Genomic DNA, 19,821 nt, shown 5'->3' with positions numbered 1-19,821 from the left:
GAGCTTTTCTCCCCTAGCCTCCACTAAAAATGGGCTTCTGGCCCAGTCAGACATAACCTGGTAAACAAATGTAATAAATAAAAAATAAATAAATGTACCTGCCTTAGTCATAGTTTGTGTCCACACAAATAGAAAGACATTTAATAAGGAAACTGTAAATATTGTTCCCATCTGAGATACACAGTTCACTTTGGAGCAGAAATCATACAAAACTGTGAATAAAAACAGAAGGAATCAACAGCATGTAATAGTGTGCAGGATAAAAGTAGAAAGGGAAACTAGTCAGATGATAACAGCTCACATAGCTCTCAACCTTCCATCTCCAGAATGTGGGACACGACCTCAGATAGTATGGAACAAATGAGCAAAATGTGGGACACTATCTCAAATAGTATGGAAAAAATGGGCAAAATGTGGGACACTACCTCAAATACTATGGAACAAATGAGGAAAATGTGGGACACTACCTCAAAGAGTATGAAACAAATGGGCAAAGTGTGGGACAGTACCTCAAATAGTATGGAACAAATGAGCAAAATGTGGGACACTATCTCAAATAGTATGGAAAAAATGGGCAAAATGTGGGACACTACCTCAAATACTATGGAACAAATGAGCAAAATGTGGGACACTACCTCAAAGAGTATGAAACAAATGGGCAAAGTGTGGGACAGTACCTCAAATAGTATGGAACAAATGGGCAAAATGTGGGACACTACCCCAAATAGTATGGAACAAATGGGCAAAATGTGGTACACTACCTCAGTGTGGAACAAATGCACAAAATGTGGGGCACTGTCTCAAATAGTATGGAACAAATGGGTAAAATTCAGGATACTTCCTCGAATAGTATGGAGCAAATGGACAAAGTGTGGGAGACTGCCTGAATAATATGGATTAAATGGGTCAAATTCAATATACTGCTTCAAATAGTATGGACAAAATGGGCAAAATATTAGACATTGCCTCATTTAATGTGAAACAAATGGCAAAATGTGGGACACTATCTCAAATTATAAGTAACAAATGGGCAAAATGTGGCACACTCCCTCAAATAATATGGAACAAATCCACAAAATGTGGGACAATACTTCAACTGATATGGAACAAATGGGCAAAAGTTTTGATACTACCTAATTTAATATAGAACTAATGGGCAAAATGCCGAACAGTACCTCAACATGGAACAAAGGAAGAAAAGGTAGAACACTTCCTCAAATCATATGGAACAAATGGGCAAAATATGGGATACTACCTACATTAATATGGAACAAATGGGCAAAATGTGGGACACTACCTCAATTAATGTGGAACAAATGGGTAAAATGTAAGATATTATGTCAATAAATATGGAACAAAAGGGCAGAATATGGGAAGCTACCTCAAATAGTATGGAATGAATGGAGAAAATGTAGGATGCTACCTCAAATAATATGGAACAATTGTGCAAAATGTATGACATTGCCTCATTTAATGTGGAAAAAATAGACAAAATGTGGGACACTACCTCAAATAACATGGAACAGATGGGCAAAATGTGGGACACCTCCTTAAATAATATGGAACAAATTGGAAAAGTTGGGACAATGCTTCAATTAATGTGGAACAATTGGGCAAAATGTTGGACACTACCTCATTTAATATGGAACAAATGTGCAAAATTTGGAGGACATGTTCTACCGTTTCTTCTTTTGTTCCATATTGAGTTACTGTTCTGCATTTTGCCCATTAGTCCCTTATTAAATGAGGTAGTGTCCAAAACTTTGCCCATTTGTTCCATATTAATTGAAATATTATTCCAAATTTTGCGGATTTGTTCCATATTATTTGAGGGAGTGTGCCACATTTTGCCCATTTGTTACTTATAATTTGAGGTAGTCTCCCACATTTTGCCATTTGTTCCACTCTGAATGAAGCAATCTCCCACATTTTGCCCATTTGTTCCATATTATATGAGGTGAGATACTTGAGGTAGTATCCCACATTTTGCCCATTTGTTCTACACTATCTAAGGTACTGTGCCACACTCTACCCATTTGTTTCATACCTATTTCAGGCAGTGCCCCACATTTTACCCATTTGTTCCTTGCTATTTGAGGTAGTATCCCACATTTTGTCCATTTGTTCCATATTATTTGAGATAGTATCCCACAGTTTATCCATTTGCTCCATGCTCTTTGAGGTAATGTCTCACATTTTGCCCATTTGCTCCATATTAAAGGAGGGAGTGTCCCACATTTTGTCCATTTGTTCCAAACTATTGGAGGTAGTATCCCACAGTGTGGAGATGGAAGTTTGGGAGGTATGTGAGCTGTAAATATCAGACTCGTCTCCCTCTCTACTCTTATCCTGCACAGTATTACATGCTGTTGATTCCTTCTGTTTTCATTAACATTATAGTATGAATTTCTGCTTCAAACTGAACTGTGCATCTAAGATCGGAACAGTATTTACAGTTTCCTTATTAAATGTCTTTCTATTTGTGTGGAAACAAGAGATGACTAAGGCAGTACTTGTTATCAAATGTTAGACAATAGCAGTAGAAGCACAACAGCACCATGAGGGAGAAAGACAGGGAGGGAGAAAGAGAGGTGGTTCCTAGAATATCAGTGCTCCATACCAAATGCTGCCTTACAGGAAAGCTATTGCATACTTAGAATCTCAACCAGTGACATTACCTCTGGGGGGTGGAGTGTGTTGTTGAATGATACGCATATCAGGTGGAGGCTATTTATTCCCTTGTTGATTGGTGCTTACATCACCACCAGTAAAACAGTTAGGGTAGGGGAAAATGCCTACAGAGTCTATAATAATAGTAATAATAATAATAATAATAATAATAATAATAATAATAATAATAATATTTAATTATATTAGTTTATCAAAATAACTTTTTTATTTTCTGTAACACATTTGATTCTAAGTACTCTGTGAGCTTCCTACTTTAATTTGTTAGTAACCTGTTTGCATGTGTGTGTTCCATGTCTTACCAGTTTGTCCATATTATCTGAGGTAGTTTACCAGGTCTTCTTCTGTATACTGACTTATCATAACATTGAATGACATATAATCGAGATGACAACACCGAACATTCACTTTAAGGAATTTCAGAATATTGTAATTTTAACACAGGAAAAGAGTCAGTTGGCCAACAAGTTTGCCATTTTCCACACTGTAGTGCAATCTTGCAGTTAATATATTTAGTTAAAGGAAGGTGAAGCCCCCCACTCGGGTGGGTTTAATTTGCTGTGGGTTGATTTAGTTGTGGTGGTAGCCAACTGACTATTTTCCTGGTTTAAAATTATAATGTTCTGAATGTTAATTAAAATTAACTTTTGGTGTTGTCATCTCGATTATATGTAGTTCGGTGTTATGGTAAGTCAGTCTACTGAAGTAGATCCAGTGTCCCATATTTTCCCATTTCTTCCATATCTATTGAGGTAGTGTCCCACATTTTGCCCATATCTTCCATGTTACTTGAGGTAGTGTCCCACATTTTTCCAATTTGTTCCATATCAAAGTAGTGTCCTTCATTTTGGCCATTTGTTCCATATTAATGGAGTATCCCACATTTTGCACATTTATTCCATATTATTTGAGGTAGTGTCCCACATTTTGCCTATGTGTTCCATATTATTTGAGGTAGTGTCCTGCATTTTGCCTATGTGTAACATATTATTTGAGGCAGTTTCCCAAGTTTTGCCCATTTGTTCCATATTATCTGAGGCAGTGTCCCATATTTTAACCATTTTTTCCATACTATTTCAGGCACTGTCCCAAATTTTGCCCATTTGTTCTATATTATTTGAGCTAGTGTCCCGCATTTTGCCCATTTGCTCCATAAAATTTCAGGTAGTGTCCTGCATTTTGCCTATGTGTTCCATATTATTTGAGGCAGTTTCCCAAATTTTGTCCATTTGTTCCATATTATTTGAGACAGTGTTTCGCATTTTTCCCACTTGTTCTATATTATTTCAGATAGTGTCCTGCATTTTCACATTTGTACCATATTAGTTGAGATAGTGTCGTGCATTTTGCCCAGCTGTTCCATACTATTTGATGTAGTGTCCTACATTTTCCCATTTGTTCCATACTATTTGAGGTACAGGTTCATAGGTTCTTAGGATGATACTATGCTATTGGCCTGGAGGGCCTTATAAGCCTAGCCAAGAATTTTGTCCATGTTCCCACAAAGTCAGCACCTGTGTCCCCTGTCCAGCAGGAACACAGGTGGGATCTCAGGGGTGTATTTTCTGTTTCCCATCCAGTCATCCAGGTTCCTCTTCACATGGAGAAGTAGTCTATTCCACAGATGTGAGGAGTCTTTGGGACACAAATCTGTCCCATCAACAAGTTCTATTAATGCCACAGACCAGGTTGTGTCCTTGTGTGTGGGTTGCATGAGTGGAGTTTGGCTTACAGTTATGCCTCAACTCCATCAAGGCTGGGTCTGAGACAGCCTTGTATGCTAGACACAGATCACCTCTGTGAGAGACTAAGTAAAGGAACAAGGCATTTAGCCTATCAGTATATGATAGGTGTTTGAGACCCTGGATTTTCCTGGTCAGGAACCTCTGTGGTTTCTCCAGCTGCTGCAAGTGCTTGGCAAGGTACATGCTGAAGGTGGCACTGTATTCAATAATGGGTCTGGTGATGGAGGAGTACAGGGATGTTATGACCTCCTTGTTCCTGGATAAAATACCCTTACTTATGAGATAGGCCATGCAGAAAACCTTCCATACAACACAGGCAACGTGGTGGTCAAAAGTCAGTTTGTATCAACCTAGGTGCCCAAGTCCTTCACTACTGATTGAGCGCTTAACATGTTGTTATTAATGTGATAATTAGTGGGGGCACCACTTTCCCCAAAGATGATAATGATGCATTTCTTGGCATTCAGTTTGAGGCCATGCTTCTGGCACCAGTCATTAGTTTGGGTAATACCCTCTTGGAGAATGTTCACATCACAAGGGAATTTAAGATAGCACTCAGCTTGCAGTCATTCACACCAACATGGACTATGACAGTAACAGTACCTGTTGTTAAGAGACTTGAGTGCATGCATGATATGGTGGATTCTAGCACCTGAAAACCAACTTACCATGACTTTCTCTTTGTCTAGCATAGTGAGGAGCACATTTGTATGTCACATGCTAGAATCTCTTATGACTAGCATGTTGGATTTGTTTCTGGGCCTTAGATGCTGTGAGACACAGGACAGTGTACTATCTGTGGTACTTCATGCTGTGGGTTGTGATGTGTGTGTGTGTTTTTACCTTGGAGGTCTCTTTTGTTTAGGTATGTTTTTCTTAATAACCTCAGCATATGTGGGAGTGTGTTGTACAGGTGTGGGTGGTGTTAGAGGTGGGGTGTTTGTAGTGTTTCTTCAGACAACCTTCTCAGTGCCAGATGTACTGGCTTGTGACTGAGAGATCAAGGATTCTAGGTTCTTAATGTAATTGCATCTCTCACATATTGTGTTCCTAGGTGGTAATTATAGAGGCCTGTCTGTGTACATGAAGCAGTTGCTACGCTGTCTCTGGATGCCCTTATCAACCAGACTAGCATGTGAAACCATAGGAAATTGTCCAACCATGGTTGTCAGAATCTGTGGAAGAGAGGTCATGGATAGTAGAGTGGGTACTATCTGAGGAGAATAGTTATAGGTGTGAGTAGAGCTGGATAAAATCAATACAGTAGCTGCAAGGGAGGGCCTCACTTACACAGGAGTTCTGTAAGGGAAAACATGCAGCTGAAATACCTCACAAAGTATTGAAACAGCACTGCTTTGGTGTGCGATGCACAAACAAGCATAAACCCACACAAACACAGGGTTTAAATACCACAAAAACAAAGACAATAGAAACACTGGAAGTGATCAATCCACCCTTGTCCATGAGCTCTTAGCTAAACACCCTATGACAGACCAGTTCCAACCAATTCACTTACTCCCACAAAGTGCAGGTAGGCCCCAGCCAACACAAGATGACGGAGCAGAAAACAGAAATCATGCAAACATATCTGGATAATGCAAAACCTGTTACTAGTCAACATTAAAGATATTTAACTCTGTTTAGGAAGATTTAACACAGGAGAACAGATACACACTTAAATATAACATCAGAACAATTCACATTCTGTTAATTAAACAGTTTAACAGTAAACGTGAAAAATACAGTGCAGCTGTAATGCAAGTTAATAAAACAGTACAGTTAATCAAATACAAGCGCAGTATAAGTCAGAATAAAGTGAAAAAAATGCACATGTTGCCTATTTCTTCCATACTGTTTGAGATAGTGTCCCACATTTTGCCCATTTATCATTGCTATTTCAAGTGGTATCCCACATTTTGCCCATTTATTCCATATTATTGGAGGTAGTGTCCCACATATTGTCCACTTGTTCCATATTAATTGAGGTGGTGCCCCACATTTTACCCATCTATTTCATACAATTTGAGCCATTGTCCAGCATTTTGTCCACTTGTTTCATATTATTTGAGGTAGTGCCCTGCAGTTTGCGCATTTGTTCCATACTTATTTGAGGTAGTGTTGCACATTTTGTCCATTTGTTCCATTCTATTTGAGGCAGGGTCCCACATTTTGCCCATTTGCTCCATATTAATGTAGTTAATGTCCCAAATTGTGTCTATTTGTTCCATATTATTTTATGGTAGTATCTCACATTTTGTCCATTTGTTCCATATTAATTGAGGTAGTGTCCCACGGTTTGTCCATCTGTTCCATATTAATGCAGGTAGTGCCCCACATTTTGCCTATTTATTACATACTATATGGGACAGTGTACCACATTTTGCCCATCTGTTCCATATTAATGCAGGTACTGTTCCACATTTTGTTCATTTGTTCCAAACTACTTGAGGTAGTGTCCCATATTTTGGCTATTTGTTCCTTATTATTTGAGGTAGAATCCCACATTTGGGCCATTTTTTCCACATTAAATGAGGCAATGTCCCACATTTTGCCCATTTGTTCCATATTATCTGAGATAGTGTCCCACATTTTCCCCATTTGTTCCATATCAATTGAAGTCATGTCCCTCATCTTGCACATTTGTTCCATTTGTTTCAAGTCACACCCTAGTATTTGAAACTGGTTACTGTATTATATCAGATAACAACTATGTCCCCAGTGCTTTATTCTTCTACTATACTCTCTCATTAAAACCAACAACTAATTATTATCTATGCTATTTGAGACATACTAGTTAAATATAGGTTCATAGGTAGGTACTAGGCTATTGGCCCTAGGGCCTATATAAGCCTAGCCAAAAGGTAAACTGGCTTTCGCCACCCAAGAAAATTATTTTCCTGTGCCACTGTCGAGCAGAGCCACAGAAGTGATCCCCGGGGTTAATTTCCTATCTCTCATCCAATCATCAAGATTTTTCTTGAAGAGTGCTAATGAAGAGCTTTGTTTGATATAGATAGGTAGTTTGTTCCAGAGTATGGAAAGTCTCTGGGACAGGAATCTATCCCACCAGCATGTTCTGTTTATTGTGGTGACAAGGTTTAGGTCCCTAGAGTGTGTAGCTCATAGGGATTGAATAAACAGCTCCTGCAAGGCTCGAACCCATTACCCTACACACAACAGACAAAGTGATTTACCACTAAGCCATGCCCGATAAAATAATCAGCACCTGCAAGTCTCAAACGCAGAACCCTACACACCATAGCCACAGCGATTTACCACTAAGCTATCTCTACATGTAACTATAGTATTCACTCTCACTGTAAAGCACTGTCTGCTCATATATTATTCGTACCACCTGCTATTGTTGTATCACTAGTTTATTCATTTATATTATTTGTTAGTTACTTGGATTTTCTGGATTATTCATTTGAATTAATAGTTTGTTACTTTGACTTTTCATCATGTACTGCTTTATATTTACTATGTACTGCTCTAATATTTGTTAAGTAAATAAGGAGCTTTTCTCCCCAGGCCTCCGCTGAAAAAGGACCTGTGTCCAGTCAGACTTTCCCAGTTAATGAATGTAAAATAAAATAAAAATAAATAAATAAATATGATTTGAGGCAGCATCCCACATTTTTGGCCATTTGTTCCATATTATTTGTGGCAGTGTCCCACATTTTCCCCATTTGTTCCATATTTATTGACATAATGTCCCACATTTTGCTCATCTTTTCCATATTAATTGAGATAGTGTCCTGCATTTTGTCCATTTGTTTCATATTATTTCAGGCAGTGTCCCACATTTTGCCCACTTGTTTAATATTATTTGAGGAAGTGTCCCACACTTTGCCCATTTGTTTCATAGTATTTGAGGAGGTGTTGCCCATTTGTTCCATATTATTTGAGGTAGCGTCCCACATTATGCCCATTTGTTCCATACTATTTGAGGTAGTGTCCTGCATTTTGTCCATTTGTTCCATGCAATCTGAGGTAGTGCCCACAATTTGTCCAGTTCTTCCTTATTAATTGAAGTAATGTCCCACATTTTGCCCACTTGATCTATATTAATGCATGTAGTATCTCACATTTTGTCCATTTGTTCCATATTAATTGAGGTAGTGTCCCACATTTTGCCCATTTGGTCCATATTAATTATGGCAGTGTCCCACATTTTGCCAATCTGTGCCATATTAATGAAGGTAGTGTCCCACATGTTGCTCATTTGTATCATACTATCTAAGGTAGTGTCCCACATCTGGCCCATTTGTTCCATACTATCTGACACATTTAGCACATTTGCATAAATTAACACATTAGATTCTAAGTGCTCTGTGAGCTTCCTGCTTTAATTTCTTAGTAAGCTGTTTGCATGTGTGTGTTCCACATGTTGCCCATTTGTTCCAGGTTATTTGAGGTAGTGCCTGCATTTTGTCCATTTGTTTCATATCAATTGAAGTAGTGTCCTGCATCTTGCATATTTGTTCCATATGATTTGATGCAGTATTATGCATTTTGCCCATTTATTCCATATTATTTGAGACAGTGTCTCGCAATTTGCACATTTGTTCCATATTATCTGAGCTAGTGTCATGCATTTTGCCCATTTCTCCATATTAACTAAGGTAGTGTCCCATATTTTTCCTATTTGTTCCATATTAATAGTTGTAGAGTCCCACATTTTGCCAATTTGTTACATATTAATAGCTGCAGTGCCCCGCACTTGGCCCATTTGTTCCATATTAATGGAGGTAGTGTCCTGCAGTTTGCCCATTTGTTCCATATTAATGGAGGTAGTGTCCCACATTTTCCACATTAGTTCCATATTACTTGAGGTAGTGTCCTGATTTTGCCTATGTGTTCCATATTATTTGAATCTGTCTAGCAAATCTTGCCAGTTTGGTCCATATTATTTCAGACAGTGCCCCACATTTTAACCATTTGTTCCATATTATTTGAGGTAGTATCCTGCATTTTCCCCATTTGCTCCATATCATTTGTGGTAGTGTCCCATATTTTGTGTATGTGTTCCATATTATTTGTGGCAGGTTCCCAAATTTTACCCATTTGTTCCATATTATTTGAGGCAGTGTCCCGCATTTTGCCCTTTTGTTTCATATTATTTGAGTCAGTGTCCTCCATTTTGCCCATTTGTTTCATACTATTTGAAGTGTCCTGCATTTGCCCATTTGTTCTATATTATTTTAGGTAGTGTCCTGCACTTTGCCCATCTGTTCCATATCAATTGAAGTACTGTCCCGCACTTTGCATATTTCTTCCATATGATTTCAGGCAGTATCTTGCATTTTACCCATTTGTTCCATATTATCTGAGGCAATATCTCACATTTTGCACATTTGCTCCATATTATTTAAGGTAGTGTCCTACATTTTGTCCATATCTCCATACTAATTAAGGTAGTGTCCAACATTTTTCCCATTTGTTGCATGTTATTTCAGGTAGTGTCCTGCATTTAGACCATTTTATCCAAATGAAATGAAGCAATGTCCCACATCTTGCCCATTTGTTCCATATTATTTGAGGTAGTGTCCTACAGTTTCCCATTTGTTCCATAATATTTGAGGTAGTGTCCCAAATTTTGTGCATTTGTTACATACCATTTGAGGTAGTGACCCATATTTTCCCATTTGTTCCATATTATTTGCAGAACTGTCCCACATTTTATCCATTTGTTCCATATTATTTGAGGTAGTGTTCCACATTTTACTCATTAGTTCCATGTTATTTCAGGTAGTGTCCAGCATTTGGGCCACTTTTTCCACATTAAATGAGGCAATGTCCAACATTTTGCCCTTTTGTTCCATATTGTTTGAGGAACTGTCCCACATTTTATTGATTTGTTTCATACTATTTGAGGTAGTGCCCCACATTTTGCCCATTTGCTTAAATTAACACATTTGATTCTAAGTACTCTGCAAGCTTCCTACTTTCATTTGTTAGGAAGCTGCTTGTATGTGTATGTCCCACATTTTGCCGATTTGTTCAAGGTTAGTTGAGGTAGTGTTCCACATTTTCCAATTTGTTCCATATTATTTGAGGTAGTGTGCTGCATTTTTCCCATGTCTCCTTATTAATTAACGTAGTATCCCACATTTTTCCAATTTGTTCCATATAATTACCTGCAGTGTCCCTCATTTTGCCCATTTGTTCCACATTAATAAAGGTAATCTCTCACATTTTGCCCATTTGCTACTTATTAATGGAGGTAGTATCCTGCATGTTGCCCATTTTGTTCCATAGTAATAGAGGTAGGGTCGCACATTTTACCCATTTGTGGCATATTATTTGAGGTAGTGTCACACATTTTGCCTATGAGTTCCATATTATATGAGTCAGTTTCCCAAATTTTGTCCAGTTGTTCCATATTATCTGAGGTAGTTTCCCACATTTTGCCCATTTTTTCCATATCATTTTGGGTAGTGTCCCACATTTTGCCCACTTGTTTAATATTATTTGAGGCAGTGTCCCACATTTTGTTTCATAGTATTTGAGGTGGTGTTCCATATTTTGGCCATTTGTTCCATATTATTTGAAGTAGTCTCCTGCATTCTGATAATTTGTTACATACTGTTTGAGGTAGTCTCCCACATTATGCCCATTTGTTCCATACTATTTGAGGTAGTGTCCCACACTTTATCCATTTCTTTCATACTATTTGAGTTAGTGTCCTGCATTTTGTCCATTTTTTCAATGCAATTTGAGGTAGTGTCCCACATTTTGTCTAACTCTTCCTTATTAATTGAAGTAATGCCCCACATTTTGCCCACTTGATACATCTTAATGTGTGTAGTATCCCACATTTTGTCCATTTGTTCCATATTAATTGAGGCAGTGTCCCACAGTTTGCCAATCTGTGCCATATTAATGGAGGTAGTGTCCCATATTTTGCTAATTTGTACCATACTATCTGTGGTAGTGTCCCATATTTTCTCCATTTGTTCATATTATCAGAGGCAGTGTCCTACATTTTGCCAATCTGTGCCATATTAATGGAGGTAATGTCCCTCATTTTGTCAATTTGTACCATACTATCTGAGGTAGCATCCCACATTTTGGCCATTTGTTCCATACTATCTGACAGGGTGTCCCACATTTAGCACATTTGCATAAATTAACATATTAGATTCTAAGTGCTCTGCGAGCTCCCTACTTTCATTTCATAGTAAGCTGTTTGCATCTGTGTGTTCCACATGTTGCCCATTTTTCCAGGTTATTTGAGGTAGTGTCCCACATTTTGTCCATTTGTTCCATATCAATTGAAATAGTGTCACACTTCTTGCATATCTGTTCCATATGATCTGAGGCAGTATTACACATTTTGCCCATTTGTTCTATATTATTTGAGGCAGTGTCTCACATTATGCCCAATTGTTCCATATTATTTGAGGTAATGTCCTGCATTTTTCCCATTTCTTCCACATTATTTGGAAAATGCGCTACATTTTGTCCTTTGTTCTATATTAATTGAGGTAGTGTCCCACATGTTGCCATTTGCTCCATGTTATTTGAGGTACTGTCCCACATTTGGGCCACTTTTTCACATTAAATGAGGCAATGTTCCACATTTTGCCCATTTGTTCCATATTATTTGAGGTAGTGTCTTACATTTTCCCCATTTGTTCCATAATATGTGAAGTAGTGTCCTAAATTTTGCCCACATTTTGTCCTTTTGTTCCATATCAATTGAAGTAGTGTCCCACATTTTGCATATTTGTTCCATATGATATGAGGCAGTATTACGCATTTTGCCCATTTATTCCATATTATTTGAGGCAGTGTCTCACATTTTGCCCATTTGTTCCATATTATCTGACCTAGTGTCATGCATTTTGCCCATTTCCCCATAGTAATTAAGATAGTGTCCCATATTTTGCTGGGTTGTTCCATATTAATAGCTGTAGTGCCCCGCACTTGGCCCATTAGTTCCACATTAATGGAAGTAGTGTCCCACATTTTCCCCATTAGTTCCATATTATTTGAGGTACTGCCCTGCATTTATACCATTTTATCCAAATTAAATGAGGCAATTTTCCACATATTGCCCATTTGTTCCACATTATTTGAGGTAGTGTCCTACATTTTCCCCATTTGTTCCATAATATTTGAGGTAGTGTCCAAATTTTGCCCATTTGTCCTATATTATTTGAGGTAGTGCCACACCTTTTGCCTATGAGTTCCATATTATCTGAGGTAGTTGCCCACATTTTGCCCATTTGTTCCATATAATTTTAGGTAGTGTCCCACATTTTGCCTATGTGTTTCATATTATTTGAGGCAGTGTCCCACATTTTGCCCACTTGTTTAATATTATTTGAGGCAGTGTCCCGCATTTTGCCCATTTGTTTCATAATATTTGAGGTGGTGTTCCATATTTTGCCCATTTGTTCCATATTATTTGAGGTAGTCTCCTGCATTTTGATAATTTGTTCTATACTGTTTGAAGCAGTCTCCCACATTATGCTCATTTGTTCAATACTATTTGAGGAAGTGTCCCACACTTTTACCATTTTTTCCATACTATTTGAGGTAGTGTCCTGCATTTTGTCCATTTGTTCCATGCAATTTGAGGTAGTGTCCCAAATTTTCTCCAGCTCTTTCTTATTATTTGAGGTAATGTCCCACATTTTTCCCACTTGATACATCTTAATGTGTGTAGTATCCCACATCCCAACTCCTAATAGCACACAAAATTTTGTACCACCCTGAAGTTGAGTCTATATTATAACATCGAATTCTACAAAGATCGAATGTTATAATATTGACCCCGCAATGTCGAACGGTGAAAATAGCGAAGCAGGACACCAAATTCTTTCCCAGGAAAAGAATTCAGTGGGCCGTTGCTGTGGCTTCGCTGTTTTCAGCATTCAATATGTTGGAACGTTACGGGTTGGGTTCAGGTAAGTGTGCAATTGTGTGTAGGTTAGGGTTAGGGAGCAGGTTAGGTGAGTTAGGGTTAGGGCGCGGGTGAGGTGAGTGTGCGATAGTGACGGACCTTAGGGTTAGGGTTGGGTTAAGGTAAGTGGATAGCTAGTATTGTATGTAAAGTTTAGTTTAGGTTTAGGTGTAGGATTTTAAGTGCATGTGTGTGGATTGCTGTTTTTTGTGTGTGTTTGTGTTGTGTGTATGTTTCTCAGAATAGCATTTTTTTTCCCCAGGGAAAAAATTTGCTATTCTGACTGTTCGATGTTTTCGGATTTTGGTGTTTAGGGTTCGATATTATAACGTCCGATCTTTGTAGAATCCGATGTTATAATATAGACCCCCTGAGGATACCCCCTCACTTAAAAATATTATTAAGTCATATAGCAACCTAAGATCCCTACTGTCAGCTGATAAACTACTGGTCCAAACCCACAAAGCTAATAACTCTGCTGGTGAATCCCTGTTTGCCAACTTCATTGGCAAAACCTGGAATTTATTGCCAAACTATATAACCCTACAATCCTCCAAAAGTCTCTTCAAAAAAAACCTCAAACAGTATCTCAAAGTGAATTGGCTATGCCCATGTACCAACCCTGATTAAGTTATAAACTAAAAGCATATTCTGCAATTATCATAACTTGTAACTACATCACCAAGCTCTGCTTCCAATCTGATGTCTCTTACTTTTAATTGTCTGTCCATGAAAATTGTGAGTACATACTAGGGAACACTACTAACCCATTGTATATAATCACTTTGTTTTTATAATCGTTTGCTAACTTCTGTGTAATCTATGTAAGTTTGTCTTTATGGAGCTTTTCTCCCCCCGGCCTCCGCTGAAAATGGACATGTATCCAGTCGGACTATCCCGGTAAACAAATGTAAAATAAATAAATAAATAAAATTTTGTCCATTTGTTCCATATTAATTGAGGCAGTGTCCCACATTTTGCAAATCTGTGTCATATTAATGGAGGTAGTGTCCCTTGTTTTGTCAATTTGTACCATACTATCTGAGGTAGTATCCCACATTTTGCCAATTTGTTCCATACTATCTGACAGGGTGTCCCACATTTAGCACATTTGCATAAATTAACATATTAGATTCTAAGTGCTCTGCGAGCTCCCTACTTTCATTTCTTAGTAAGCTGTTTGTATCTGTGTGTTCCACATGTTGCCCGTTTTTCCATGTTATTTGAGGTAGTGTCCCACATTTTGTCCATTTGTTCCATATCAATTGAAATAGTGTCACACGTCTTGCATATCTGTTCCATATTATTTGAGGCAGTGTCTCACATTATGCCCATTTGCTCCATATTATTTGAGTTGGTGTCCCACATTTTTCCCATTTCTTCCACATTATTTGTAGAAATGTGCTACATTTTGTCCTTTGTTCTATATTATTTGAGGTAGTGTCCCACATGTTGCCATTTGCTCCATGTTATTTGAGGTACTGTTCCACATCTGGGCCACTTTTTCACATTAAATGAGGCAATATCCCACATTTTGCCCACTTGTTCCACATTATTTGAGGTAGTGTCTTACATTTTAACCATTTGTTCCATAATATGTGAAGTAGTGTCCTAAATTTTGCCCATTCATTCCATACTATTTGAGGAAGTGTCTCACATTTTTCTCATTAGTTCATATTATTTGTGGAAGTGTCCCACATTTTATCCATTTGTTCCATACCATTTGAAGTAGTGTTCCATATTTTCCCCATTTGCATAAATTAGCACGTTTGATTCTAAGCACTCTGCGAGCTTCCTGCTTTCATTTGTTAATAAGCTGTTCACATGTGTGCATCCCACATGTTACCCATTTCTTCCAAGTTATTTGAGGTAGTGTCCGCATTTTGCACATTTGTTCCATATAATTGAAGTAGTGTCCCATATCTTGCATATTTGTTCCATACGATTTAAGGTAGTATCCCACATTTTGCCCATTTGTTCCATATTACTTGAGGTAGTGTCCTGCATTTTGCCCATTTCTCCATATTAATTAAGGTAGTGTCCCACATTTTGCCAGTTTGTTCAATATAATTAGCCATAGTGTCCCTCATTTTGAATATTTGTTCCATATTAATGGAGGTAATGTCTCACATTTTACCCATTTGTTCCATATTAATGGAGGTAATGTCCCACATTTTGCCCATTAGTTCCATATTATTTGAGGGAGTGTCCCACATTTTGCCTATAAGTTCCATATTATATGAGTCAGTTTCACAAATTTTGCCCATTTGTTCCATATTTTCTGAGGTAGTTTCCCGCATTTTCCCCATTTGTTCCATATCATTTTAGGTAGTGTCCCACATTTTGCCTATGTTTTCCATATTATCTGAGGCAATGTTCCACATTTTGCCCACTTGCTTAATATTACTTGAGATAGTGTCCCGCATTTTGCCCATTTGTTTCATAGTATTTGAGGTGGTGTTACATATTTTGCCCATTTGTTCCATATTATTTGAGGTAGTGTCCTGCATTTTGTCCATTTTTTCCATGTTATTTGAGGTAGTGTCCTGCATTTAGACCATTTTATCCAAATTAAATGAGGCAATGTTCCGCATATTGCCTATTTGTTCTATATTATTTGAGGTAGTGCCCTACATTTTCCTCATTTGTTCCATAATGTTTGAGGTAGTGTCCAAATTTTGCCCATTTGTTGCATACTATTTGAGGTAGTGTCCCATATTTTTTCCATTTGTTCCATATTATTTGCAGAAGTGTCCCACATTTTATGCATTTGTTCAATATTATTTAAGGTAGTGTCCACATTTTTCCCATTTGCTTAAATTAACACATTTGATTCTAAGTACTCTGCGAGCTTCCTACTTTCATTTGTTATTAATTTGTTTACATGTGTGTGTCCCACATGGTACCCATTTGTTCGATATTATTTAAGGTAGTATGCTGCATTTTGCCCCTTTCTCCATATTAATTAAGGTAGTGTCCCACATTTTGCCAGTTTGTTCCATATAATTAGTTATAGTGTCTCTCATTTTGCCTATTTGTTCCATATTAATGGAGGTAATGTCTCACATTTTACCCATTTGTTCCATAGTAATTGAGGTAGTATCCCTCATTTTGCCCATTAGTTCCATATTATTTGAGGTAGTGTCCCACATTTTGCTTATGAGTTCCATATTATTTGAGTCAGTTTCCCAAATTTTGCCCAGTTGTTCCATATTATCTGAGGTAGTTTCCTGCATTTTCCCAATTTGTTCCATGTCATTTTAGGTAGGGCCCCACATTTTGCCTGTGTTCCATATTATTTGAGGCAGTGTTCCATATTTTGCCCACTTGCTTAATATTATTTGAGGAAGTGTCCCGCATTTTGCCCATTTGTTTCATAGTATTTGAGGTGGTGTTCCATATTTTGCCCATTTGTTCCATATTATTTGAGGCAGTGACCCATATTTTGCCCTTTTGTTTCATATTATTTGAGTCAGTGTCTGCCTTTTTGCCCATTTGTTTCACAGTATTTAAGGTAGTGTCCTGCATTTTGCCCATTTGTTGTATATTATTTGAGGTAGTGACCTTCATTTTTCCCATTTGTTCCATCTCAATTGAAGTAGTGTCCTGCATCTTGCATATTTCTTCTATATGATTTTAGGCAGTATCCTGCATTTTGCCCATTTGTTCCATGTTATCGGAGGCTATATCCCACATTTTCAACATTTATTCCATGTTATTTGAGGTAGTATCCTGCATTTTGCCCATTTCTCCATATTAATTAAGGTAGTGTTCTACATTTTGCCCATTTGTTCCATGTTATTTGAGGTAGTGTCCTGCATTTGGATCATTTTATCCAAATTAAATGAGGCAATGTTCCACATATTGCTTATTTGTTCCATATTATTTGAGGTAGTGTCCTACATTTTCCCCATTTGTTCCATAATATTTGAGGTAGTGTCCAAATTTTGCCCATTTGTTGTATACTATTTGAGGCAGTGTCCCACTTTTTTCCCATTTGTTCCATATTATTTGCGGAAGTGTCAGACATTTTATGCATTTGTTCAATATTATTTACAGTAGTGTCCACATTTTGCCCATTTGCTTAAATTAACACATTTGATTCTAAGTACTCTACGAGCTTCCTACTTTCATTTGTTATTAAGTTGTTTACATGTGTGGGTCCCACATTTTGCCCATTTGCTTCATATTATTGGAGGCAGTGTTCCACATTTTCCAATTTGTTCCATATTATTTGAGGTAGTGTCCTGCATTTTGCCCATTTCTCCATATTAATTAAGGCAGTGTTCCACATTTTGCCAGATTGTTCCATATAATTAGCTATAGTGTCCCTCATTTTGCACATTCGTTCCATATTAATGGAGGTAATGTCTCACATTTTACCCATTTGTTCCATATTAATTGAGATAGTGTGCCACATTTTGCCCATTAGTTCTATATTATTTGAGGTAGTGTCCCTCATTTTGCCTATGAGTTCCATATTATATGAGTCAGTTTCACAAATTTTGCCCAGTTGTTCCATATTATCTGAGGTAGTTTCCAGAATTTTCCCCATTTGTTCCATATCATTTTAGGTAGTGTCCCACATTTTGCCTATGTGTTCCATATTATTTGAGGCAGTGTTCCACATTTTGCCCACTTGCTTAATATTATTTGAGGCAGTGTCCCATATTTTACCCATTTGTTTCATAGTATTTGAGGTGGTGTTCCATATTTTGCCCATTTGTTCCATAATATTTGAGGTAGTGTCCTGCATTATTCCCATTTGTTCTATATTATTTGAGGTAGTCTCCTGCATTTTGACAATTTGTTCCATACTTTTTGAGGTAGTGTCGCACGTTATGCCCATTTGTTCCATACTATTTGAGGTAGTGTCTCACACTTTATTTATTTGTCCCGTACTATTTGAGGTAGTGTCCTACATTTTGTCAATTTGTTCTACTATGCAATTTGAGGTAGTGTCCCACATTTTGTCCAGTTCTTCCTTATTAATTGAGGTAATGTCCCACATTTTGCCCACTTGATCCATATTAATGCATGTAGTATCCCACATTTTGTCGATTTGTGCCATATTAATTGAGATAGTGCCCCACATTTTGTCCATTTGGTCCATATTAATGGAGGCAGTGTCCCACATGTTGCTCATTTGTACCATACTATCTGAGGTAGTGTCCCACATTGTGCCAATCTGTGCCATATTAATGGAGGCAGTGTCCCACATTTTGCCAATTTCTACCATACTATCTGAGGTAGTGTCCCACATTTTGCCCATTTGTTCCATACTATCTGAGGTAGTGTCCCACATTTTGCCCATTTGTTCCATACTGTCAGAGGTAATGTCCCACATTTTGCCAACGTACACCATATTAATGGAGGTAGTGTCCCACATTTTGCCCATTTGTTCCATACTCTCAGAGGTAGTGCCCCGCATTTTGCCAATCTGTGTCATATTAATGGTGGTAGTGTCCCACATTTTGCCAATTTGTACCATGCTATTGGAAGTAGTGTCCCACATTTTCCCCATTTACATAAATAAACACATTAGATTCTAGGTGCTCTGTGAGCTTCCTACTTTCATTTCTTAGTAAGCTGTTTGCATGTGTGTGTCCCACATGTTGCTCATTTGTTCCAAGTTATTTGAGATAGTGTCCCACATTTTGTCCATTTGTTCCATATTAATTGAAGTAGTGTCCCATATGATTTGAGGCAGTATTACAGAGTTTACCCATTTATTCCATATTATCTGCGGTAGTGTCTCACACTTTGCCCATTTATTCCATATTGTCTGAGCTAGTGTCATGTAGTTTGCCCATTTCTCCATATTAATTAAGGTAGTGTCCCATATTTTGCAGATTTGTTCCATATTAATAGCTGTAGAGTCCCACATTCTGCCAATTTGTTCCATATTATTACCTGTAGTGTCCAGAATTTTATCTGTTTGTTCTATATTAATGGAGGTTGTGTCTCTACATTTTGCCCTTTTTGTTTCATATTATTTGAGTCAGTGTCCTGCATTTTGCCCATTTGTTTCATAGTATGTGAAGTAGTGTCCCATATTTTGCCCATTTGTTCCATATTGAGGTAGTGTCCTGCATTTTGCACATTTTTTCTATATTATCTGACGTAGTGTCCTGCATTTTGCCCATTTGTTCCATATCAATTGAAGTAGTGTCCCGCATCTTGTATATTTCTTCCATATGATTTTAGGTAGTATCCTGCTTTTTGACCATTTGTTCCATATTATCTGGGACAATGTTTCAGGTAGTGTCCAGCATTTGGACCATATTTTCCACATTAAATAAGGCAATGCCCCAGACATTGGCCATTTGTTCCATATTATTTGAGGTAATGTCCTACATTTTCCCCATTTCTTTCATAATATTTGAAGTAGTGTCTCAAATTTTGTTCATTTGTTGCATACCATTTCAGCTAGTGCCCCACATTTTCCCATTTCTTTCATATTATTTGTGGAAG

The 19,821-nt window shown here is 37.6% G+C and overlaps 1 protein-coding gene across 1 annotated transcript in view; it reads right to left on the bottom strand.

The window, feature by feature from the left end:
* OTOGL (otogelin like) overlaps nt 1-19,821 on the bottom strand; it is a 3,472,886-nt gene that overhangs the window by 2,437,924 nt on the left and 1,015,141 nt on the right. The gene's annotated exons all lie outside the window — the stretch shown is intronic.

Source organism: Protopterus annectens, chromosome 11.part0 (genome assembly GCF_019279795.1).
Source record: "Protopterus annectens isolate FY-2018-M chromosome 11.part0, PAN1.0, whole genome shotgun sequence".
NCBI classification, from domain to species: Eukaryota; Metazoa; Chordata; order Ceratodontiformes; family Protopteridae; genus Protopterus; species Protopterus annectens.
The sequence above is the reverse complement of the archived record's forward strand: the minus strand, read 5'-3'. Positions and strand labels throughout refer to the sequence as shown.